The sequence below is a fragment of the Anticarsia gemmatalis genome, chromosome 22 (assembly GCF_050436995.1).
Source record: "Anticarsia gemmatalis isolate Benzon Research Colony breed Stoneville strain chromosome 22, ilAntGemm2 primary, whole genome shotgun sequence".
Classification (NCBI taxonomy): domain Eukaryota; kingdom Metazoa; phylum Arthropoda; class Insecta; order Lepidoptera; family Erebidae; genus Anticarsia; species Anticarsia gemmatalis.
The window spans coordinates 6,517,268-6,528,198 of NC_134766.1; the positions used below are offsets into that span (position 1 = coordinate 6,517,268).

The 10,931-nt window shown below is 35.2% G+C and overlaps 1 protein-coding gene across 3 annotated transcripts in view; it reads right to left on the reverse strand.

Moving 5' to 3' along the window:
* Dpp10 (Dipeptidyl peptidase 10) overlaps positions 1-5,620 on the reverse strand; it is a 199,759-nt gene extending 194,139 nt beyond the window's left edge. For all 3 annotated transcript variants that reach the window (XR_012960016.1, XM_076129312.1, XM_076129311.1), the window contains exon 1: positions 5,364-5,620. The gene's annotated coding sequence lies outside the window, so the exon portion shown is untranslated. The remainder of the gene's footprint in view (positions 1-5,363) is intronic.
* Between the last annotated feature and the right edge of the window lie 5,311 nt (positions 5,621-10,931).

The following is a 10,931-nucleotide window of genomic DNA, read 5'->3' on the forward strand; positions in this document are numbered from 1 at the left end:
TTTCTAAATGTTAAAAAACCACAACTTTTAATGTAACAAGTAACAACTATAGTGAAACACCTTAGTTGATGTAGCTTTGATCGCATGGTTTTCGGTTAGCGCAGACTTACAAAATTAATAATTTAGAACCTCAATCACCATAGGGTTATAGGTTATAGGGCAACTGACGGTGGCATATACAAAAATACATAAATCATGTGTGCCTAGAGTAGCTATAAAGTTGTCGGACTATAGCAAAAATAAAAACAAAATCAAAGAGCCTATATTGATTTCTTATATATTTAGTGGAAGTTTACATTACCTACAAAAGCTATTACGAACATAACCTCTCACGAAAATACTTAAAAATCCAAAACTACAAAACCACATATTATTTCTAATGCAAATCAAATAAAAAAGCAGCATCTCTTTCCACTTTCAAAAGGGTATAAACGGCTTGCAATTCATTCGTACGATATTCCCTTTTAGAACTGGTATATATCTGAGCTGATTGGCAAACGATCGAGGAGATATCAAATAATCTCCGTCGCGGTCAGTCAATGGACGGATAACCGCTTAGTGGTATTTAAGCTAAACTTCTTACTGAGAGACTATTGAGATTCTCGATAACTATTGTCATCAGACAGTTATGAAACCATTTTAAGGTATTAAGAAGACTTTTTGTAATGATGCTTAACTATTACGCTGAAAGAATAACGAAATCAAAGCCAAAACTACACTTTCTAGTTGGTGGATGATTGATTTATAAGTCTCGTATTCAAATGAGTTGGTATTAGGATGAAAATAATCCAAATAACATACATAACAAGACACAGCAATCAAACTTTGAACCTCTCGATCTGATGACCGCTACTAAAATTAACCAGACTATTTGAAGAACTTTGGAATAAAGTTGACCACTAACCATATACGAAAACTATTTGAAAAACTTTGGCATAAAATTTACCACGACGACATTATATTTTCCGCAGCAATTTTTGTTCCTCTTCTATCTACTCGTATATTCACCTTACCACAACAGCTATAAAGTAATCTCCTCAGATATTCTGCTCTCCTAGTATCTCCAATAGAATCTATAATGGCAATCCACACATCGCTCGGCACGCATAATTGCGTTCAGCTATTACTGGCGTTAGCTAACGGGTGAATGCGTTTCTGAGCTATACACGTATTTATATAGTGTCGTATATTATGTGTGTCAGTGTGTATAGTCATATTATATGTGAGGGAATGTGTAGGGGAGAGTATGGCTTAATAAAGGGGCAACACTATTAATAAAGTGTAAACTTTTTATATTAATTTGAATAAACTGATGACTATTATTTTATTTGCAAGTCTAAGTACCTAAAAAGTACCATTTACCAAATATGAGATAAATAAATTTGGTTATTGTAATTTATTTACGAATACAAAGTAGAGTGGAAATCAATTTCCTAAAACACACCTTAGGGTGAGTTCCTAGCAATGAGAGACTATTGCAATTTTAAAATCAACCTATTCTAGTTTAAAACTAAGCGATTTTCTTTCACAGTGAAAAACATCCTGAGGAAACCTTGCATGCCTTCGTATTCTTGCTACAGTTTTGCACTTAGCCACAGCAGTGGGCTCCAGACTTAATAACTCTCTCTATGTGCCCAACAGAGTTTCAGTAATATAGGTAACTACAGGATTTTTTTATGATAGGTTTTTTCATATTTGCCCTTTTCAAGAGTCCCATTTATTATTCAAAGTAATATTTTTACATACAAACGCTTTCTTAAGACATCAACAACATTTTTAATAGCGTGTAAAAGTTAGTGACCGTGTATATACATATTCATGATGCGATTACACTTGTAAATAATGTACGTAAGCTTGCATTAAGCACGGTACGGAACACTAATGCGAATGTCTGTGAGCCTGGTACTCATGGAATTATGGAGACGAAGAGTCACGACTTTTTGTTACGGTTTTTCAAGGATTAGTTTTTGTTTTTTCGTGAGGATATTTTATTTTCATAGAAATAAATGATTTTTTTTATGATGTATTGCTGCAATGTACGCCACTTCTGAGATAAACTTGTCGTCTTCTGTTTGTCCTTGTTCTAACTGATCACGACTCTAACTAAAGACTGATTGTTAAAGACCTCTTTTTCAACCATCAGCAAAACATTGGTTTGCCCATCATTGTATACTTATAAATGACAGTGAACTTATAGAGAATACAAAGTCAGAAAACAGCAAAGAGGCGATTTCTTACCATTACCGGCTGACTACAACCGAGTAGCTATCGACAAATTTTACATGACAATCATCAGTGTATTTCGCATTAATGTAATTTTAAATGTTTATGTCTAACCCGGTAGAATCATGTCATCACAGTATGTGCTTGCAAACTTGTTGTATATAAAACAAAATTTAGGGACTTTCGCAACAAATAGCGATAGACACAATTACAACACTAGAAACAGACACAAATTAGTAGGTCCCCATCATCGTTTACACAAGGTGCACAATTCGTTTGTAGGTCTCGGCATTCGTTTCTTCAACAAGCTTCCAAAGCACATCATGGATTTACCCCTGCCAAAATTCAAAGTTGCTGTTAAGGAACATCTCGTTAGGAAAGCTTATTACAGAATTGATGAGTATCTAAACGACAATAGCTCTTGGGATTAGTCGCTCGCTTGATTAGGATTCTTTGAAATAAGGGAACTTTGCTATAAATTGTATAAACTCAGTAGCAGTAGGTCTAAATATTGTAAAATATGGGCAATTAATGATGCAAATAGGTGATGTTACGTACAATTTGATGTTATTCATAAAACTGTCACTTTTTTCTTTTATAATGTTCACAACCAGTGTGCTCACTTGCTGCCCATATTCTTATTATCACATGCTAGTAGGTGCTCCCAACATACGGTATGATCAGAGACTAATAAATAACCTAGCTATGTTCATTTAACTTAATTGACGTTTAGTCTATATCGCTGATTGTTGGCAGCTCCTCGCATGATCAATTATTGTATCAACCACATTGTAAAACTTTTTGGCGATTGAAAAGAGTGGCCGTGAGTTTCTCACTAGCTCTTCTCATAAGGCTCTACCCCCTTTCCGAGCTAGTGGTAGATTCAGTAATTGTAACGACTATCATAAGTGTCAATATTTGACCTAAATGAATAAATGATTTGATTTTGATTTTGAATCAACTGTAGAAAATCGCGCTACAGTAGACCAACGTCGTGGACTCAAGGCCTAGCCCCTCTTTCTTCCCGTGAAGTTCCCCGTGCAAAGTACATGACAATAAGTATATGAACTATTTAACATTTGCCAGCCCCAAGTTATTGGGGTCAACACCTAGTATAACAGGTACGACCAATTGCCAGACCGACTCACCTTTACAAGTGAACTAGTACCGTAACTAACAACTAAATCAGTTATTTGATCTTTGCCAACTTCTGCTTGCAATCACGTTATTACTTCTCTATACGGGTACTGCAAATTTTGTTCAAGGCAGGAAAGGGGCGGAAGATTTTCACGTAGTTCAATAATGATTTATTTTTGGAGAAAGGCGTAACTTTATGATTACGTTTATCGAGAAATCGAACTTTAGACCAGGACTAGTATCGATAGTTTGACATTTAAAATGTACCGCAAAATAGTTCCTATGGCACCCGCTAGAGGCGCGGATCAGATTTTCATACAAAAGTTTTATTGAATGTTTATTGTTAAGCGTTTTAAGAATAAGGTTATTCGTTTGAGAAAATTCCTATATTCTCTTCTCGTAAAAGCATGTTGCGCTATGACATAATCATGCCAAACTTTACTCTCCTTCAATAATAACCTATCATTATAGTGATCATAACAGTTGTTTATGTTCAACATTAGTAAAGTTCATCACAGCACTCTATAATTCTATTATTCAATAACAACGGAAGCTGTAACTGAAGCACCAGGACCACAGAGCTTACGTGGCGTCACCATAAACTTTACGACTTCTGAGGAAACTCTAAACTGTGTTAACACTCCTATTGTGACTGAGTTCACCTACATTCAGAAATAAAACGAGACCAGCCTTTCAGTATAAACGAAGTTTCCAACAGTAACTCGTACGAACTTTATTAAACATATTTTCTACAAACAGCCATTTCTTGATTTCATTTTAAGATGTAATCAAATCAAAAACGGGACGCAAAGGAAAGCGGCCTGAACCCGATGACGTTTGAGTACAGCTGGCTTAATTACATCTCCTTGAATTTATAGCCACCTGGTAGCAACAGGGTGGAGAGAGGTTGTTCTTCACACGCCGAGTTTCCCCACAGGAAGCAATTACGCTCGCACACTGTACACGAGCACGCTTTGAGCTTTGAGTTCTTACAATTTCTGCCACCCTGGTACTTATGTTTCTTTTTATATGAAACTACTGCTAGCTTCAAGCTATGTTTGTTGGGGAATGAGTAGGGAAATGAGGGGTGTTCTTTTTGTGGTTGCTTTTCTACAGCCAAATAAATACCACTCATTTTTCCCTACCTTATTTCTGAAGAGTATACACGATTTTACATGCTTTGGTATTGATTGGCAGAACATGGTTTTACGAATTAGAAGGAACTTGATCAAACTTATCATTTAATTCAACTTGTATGTGTTCAAACATTATATTAAGAACAGGGTTCTCTAAACGTATATAGGCCACATATGCTTTCATACATCTCTGCCTGAATAGTGGTATAACTATTAAATTTTACAATTGTTGAATCCAACTTTATGGATTAAAAGTTAGATTAAACACACATATGTAGAGTGAACTGAGCTTCTTTGTCTTACATTTCATTCCACGATATTTTATAAACATAACTACATTTCCACTAATGTTTAATATTATATTTATCTCAAAAGACAAGCCTCCAAAATGCCTTGTTATGGAACGGTAACTACGTTATTTCCTTTCACTTAGATGATCTCAGTAAAAAGGTCTGAAACGCTTTTTGTTTTAGCTAAAACATAATCACTTTAGAGAGAATACAACGAAAACGAATTTACTCGTTGGTGAGGGCATAATAAAATTTTATGTAAGTGTCTATCCGAAATTCGGATAGGTAACTCCGGTTTTCCGCTTTTCGAACTTTTATCTGAGATGTTTTCGAGGAAATAATTTATTTTACAACGTAAGATACAGAAAAATTGTCAATTCGGCAAAAAGGTCGAATCAGAGGAATGGTACGAATTCGAACCACATTATGTATGTATACGTACGCGTCGAATCGAATACTCGTAGATAGTTTTTCGCTTATTTACTGTGGAAAAACAGTGTCGTCAGTGGGCAGGTCCCGAGGCAATTTGCTCGGAGCAGCAAGAAAAAGCTTCTATAAATAATAAACGAGGACTCACCTGAGTTCGCCCTACAACAACAGTGTGCAAACAGCCTATTTTTAATAATATCCCTGTTTCGCTACTCGATCCTGTGCACTTCACAACCTAGTTTTCATATACTAACTGTAACACTTGAACTGTCACTTGATTACTGGAAATTTAGAGAAAAAAGAACGTATTTTTGTGTGAGGTTATTGTTTTAATTTGGTGTTCGTTTTGAATTCGATTGTTCGTCTGAGATGATCAAAGCCCCGGCCCGTGTAGTGAGGCCGAGCTCTCGCGGCCGACTGAAGCACGATCGGGCAAGCTCCCCTATTCCCGGTGGTTTTCTTTCAGCACTGGGTTGCTTACGCAGTGAAACGTTTTCCCGATCGCTTTAATGGAATTACATTGTAATTTTTGCTGTGTCTGTCGATGATCAAGCCAATTGTTGCGTTAGATAGCGAAATTTACTAAATTGTCGTCTCAATAAAACGACTTGTTGTACTCTACGTGGGTGTGGACATTATTTGTATTAGTACACTTATGATAACATTTAATTTTATATAGTTTAAGTAAAGGAAGCATCATATTTATAGACTGGTATTAGTCACATCGACGTAACGGCACTCAAAACTTTAAAACTAAAATCTATCGGAAAAATCTCAATCTTATTTTTACAAACATCATACTTGATCATACTAATGAAGCAAACCTGCCACTTAAATCCACGGAAAAACTTTTCATCGGTCTAAAATTTTACCCTCAATGCGGGGAAATTTTCCCGCCTTAGCCTAGTGACCCCGAATCCTTTGTGCGATCCACAAACTGCGAGCATGCCTTCAATGCTCTATTGTTTTCTGTTGCTATCGCTCGCATGCTGCGTCACATACATCCGTCTCGCTCGCACCTCACAACTTGTTAAACAAATGAAGTGTAATAACCCGCTCTATATGACCAGTACATTATATACTACGGCCACTGATGTAGAAATTAATTTCTTAGGCGGTTATACTGTGTTTGCCTGAACGAAATCTCAGGCCTTTTTACATTTGGAATATTTTTTAAGGAAGGTTTTTGGTAGTTATGTTTTCCTTTTGTTTACATTTTAAATCGTAAACAGTGGAACTTAAAGTCAAGGAAAAGTGAAGGAAAGAATCGTGGTCAGAGCAGTCATTGAGAGATATTAATGATATTATTGGTCTCTTTGCCGGGGAGGGTATTTAAAAAATCTTGGTTACAGTAAATCCCAGACGCTAAATTAACAATTTTTGCTCGAAAGAAATAAAAAAACTACGTATTATACGACTTTCAGTTTTTTTTTATTATTTTTAACTATGAACAGCTGCTTAAAAGAAGCTACCCAATCTGCCTTACCAAATCATATCAAATCGCTAACGTTACAAACTGAGTTTTAATAACTACAGTTAACTTGATGACCTATAGTAGTATAATGTTGTCAAAAGTGCCCTAAATATACGATATAAAAACAATACTTGATTGTGCCCCAATGCGGCCCCAAGCCACAGGTTTGATTGGTACAGAACTAATATTGGGGAAGGCAAAGCCTACGGATAGTTTGCTGGCTGCAGTTTTTGTGCCAGTGATTGATGAGCTTTGTACAACCTCTGATGCGGCTTAACGATTACTGTTTGATGACAACTGAGACCGAATCCCACAATCCTACTTCCTACTCATATTATAAATGCGAAAGTTTGTGAGTATGTATGAATGTTTGTTACTCTTTCATGCAAATACTACTGAATCGATTACGATGAAATTTGGTATGTAGATAGCTGAAGACTCAGATAGGCTTTTTATCCGGTGTTCCCGAGGGATCGGGATTTACACGGGAAGGGTTTCCACGCAGAAGAAGTCGCGGGCGGCCTCTAGTTATACATAAATACTAGCTGACCCGGCAGACGTTTTTTTGCTACATATAAAAAATGGTGTATGAAAAATATATGTCGGCCAATTCTCAGACGTACTCAATATGCTCTCAAAATTTCATGAGAATCGGTCAAGGCATTTCGGAGGTGTACGGTAACTAACAATATGATATGGAAATTTTATATATAAGATACTTACTTGTTAGCTTCAAAGTACCTAGACTTACTGTTTCATACCGTATTTCGGCAATTCAGGGGTTTATTTTTTCAAGAATAGCTTTAGTTTGAGCTGGAGTGTTCAATCATCTTGATGTTCAATTTCAGCTTAAAAAATAGCGCCGCAATTTTAATTTATTATTATTTGATGTAACATTGATTCCTCTCTGTAAAAAACACCATGCCGTAGCAGATAAATGTATTAAACTGTGGATAACGACGTAAGTAAGTAAATGTTGGAATTAAAGCCAAACTATAACTAGCTATCATGATACAGCCAAATATAATATTTAATAGCAAACACGTGTATTGGCTGTGAAAACCGATTCAATACCCAAGAGGACCACGAATCTAACTCTAATAACATTGCTTCTACGAATTTAATAATATACCACCGAGTCATCTGTCTTGTTACATTATTTACAATGTTTCCAAAAATAAAATTACACAAGAAACTCACAAAAGAATACCTTAACAACACTTAACATTCGAATAAAGTACCCATCTACCGATCTTCAAACATTCAAGATGAAGGAAGGCGTAAAAATTAATTTGATCCAATTACGTTTGTTCAGTTCACCTGGCAAATTTAAATTAGGCTATACAAAAGTTAATAAACTCAAAACTTACTTCGCAAACGAGAATATTGACAATGCCGCCATTACAATGTTCCAATTTCGAAAATCGAACGTCTATTTAAAAGTACGTTCTCAGTGCGCAATACAAATGAAAAATGTTTTTCTTTTTCATTGCGACTGTATTGAGAACGAACTTGTTTATGATTGAAGGAAATTGAAAAAGATTAACTACGGCCGTATACTGAATGGAACCTTGTAACTTTTAAAAGTCTTACCTTTTTGATCGGAGTCTACGTTTCAACAGTTTTTGCTGCTGGATATTTAAATTCCAGTTGAAAAAAATGCAGTGCAGATTCTTGGTAACAGATTAAGTAGAGCTAGTTTATTGATTTAGTGGATACTATTAGTGTTACTTTGTGAGACGGGATGCAAGTTCTCGTTTTAAGTACTGACTTTCCAGTGCAGTTTTTGTTAAATATTACGTTGAAGTAAGACACCCTTGTTAGATTAATAGTTGTGCCATTTGCAGGAAGTGGCATCGGTGGCTTCCTATGCGAATAAATATTTGTAGTTCCTTTAATTGTAAATGGAATTGGATTAACTATAATACATCTGTAATTCAAACCCTGTACAGTTTCATAGGACACAACATTTATAGAGCGAAACAGTACTAAAAGAAAAACAATTTTACTTTATAAAGACACAAATTAGTGAGGAGACCTTCGCTTAGCAGTGAGACACCCAAACGGAAATAGAAAAAAAAAGATACACTACTGTCCCCCGGCTACTAAGGTAAATTTTGCGGTAGTTTATCTATTCAATAGCGTTTAAGCTCATATAAACATTACAGTTATAACAGATAAACTACTAAATGCTGAAGTGCCTCAGAAACCGGGCATGAATGTGTTTCAAGTAAAATCCCTCCCTATAAGATGAGGATATTGTTATTGCCTATTTAAAGTTATACCTACACATCGAGAACATTTGCGTAGGCAGTTACTGTAACATAATAGACAGTTTGGTGTTTGACAATGACGTTTACGTGTCTTTGAATATCTTTGTTAGATAACGTACTCTACTCGTACGAGATAACTGTATGCTGAATCTGTTGGCATGATGAAAATTACCTGTAGACACTTTGAGCTAATTAAAAGTGCTTCCGAAAAGTGTATTTTATTTTCTGATTGAATCAATATACAATAGTGACTCGGCTAAACATCTGTTATCATCTATACTATATATATATATATATATAATATAATAATATTAATATCTATACTAATATTATAAAGCTGAAGAGTTTGTTTGTTTGTTTGAACGCGCTAATCTCAGGAACTACTGGTCCGATTTGAAAAATTCTTTCAGTGTTGGATAGTCCATTTATCGAGGAAGGCTATGAGCTATATATCATCACGCTACGACTAATGGGAGTAGAGTAGCAATAAAAAATGTTACAAAAACGGGGAAAATTTTGACCCATTCTATCTTATGTGACGCAAGCGAAGTTGTGCGGGTCAGCTAGTTTTTTATAAAATCTTATGACAGTATTTAAGCTAGAGATAAAGATCTTTAGAACTCTTTTTTTTATAAAAACAGACCGGTTGGGATATCGTTATATTAGAATGAAGTAGATCTATGTTACTCTCCAGATTTTTTGGACAGCAATTAAAATTATATCTATCCAATCATGAAAATCCGAACACGAACTACAAAATAATAATGTGGAATCTTATAATTAATCAATTTAACTAAATATCGGTAACCATTATGAAACGGTGAGCTAAAACTATCAAGTAGGTACTCGTTAAATTGCGTTGAAATAAGATCAGTCACGATTTCCAGCGGTCTTAAAGTTTTCCCTTGCCTAAGTCACAGAAACCCTCAATTAAGATAATTTATTATTAAAATTTCCCGCCACTGAAACATGCCGTCATTTTGACAGCTATGAAAGAACTAGTTGCGATAGATTTCAAGACGAAACAATAAATACGTTCTTGTTTTGAATTTTCGTGTAGAATTTCCGTAACGGATGTGATGAAAGATGTTTTTAAAATACGTTTCCGAACTGAACACAGAAGTGTTTGGCGAAATATCGGTCATAAATAAAATGGAACACGCGATTATTTTGTTATTGTGAAACCTGAACGGAATGAGCCAGCCGCTACAAGTTTGGCCCTTGAATCACTTTTACCTTTGATAATAATTACAATTACTCTATTTATAAAAGAACCTATCTAAAGTTTGAATATAGGTTATACATACAAAACTTTAGGATAACAAAAGTTCTAAATCTTTCATCCCATAAAATATCCTTAATTCATTTTTGTGCCCAAGCTGTTTTCATAAATCTATTCGACTTGACCATAAGCGACCTTAATCAAAATAAAACCCCTCTTAATTATTTTATTTCGAAACAAACTAATAAATTACTTCCCAAAGATAAAATAATAATGTCACCAACAAAATTTATATCCAAACTCTTAATTAAATATGAATTTAACAGGTGTCGCCATTGGAAATCGATACCGAGTTAATTTAAACTCGAACGGCACGGAGATGAAACGAAAAATTATCTTGTTGAAGGATTAAAATGTCGCAATACATATACAACCACATAGTAAAAAGCGGCCAAGCGCGCGTCGGATTCGGCCATGAACGGTTCTGTATAAAAATAATACGAAAAAAATATCTTTATGGTATAGGGACGCCCCATATTATGTTTGTTTTTATTTTTCCTATTTGTTGTTAAAGCGAACTTGTGAAAATTTCAGCTTTGTAGCTATTACGGTGTATGAGATATAGCCTTGTCACAGACGGACAGACAGCGGAGAGTGAGTAATAGGGAACCATTTTTACCCTTTAGACATAATGACGTGTCGGGTCACGCGCACAAATACGTGATATTCCATACCTTCACTAGTAAA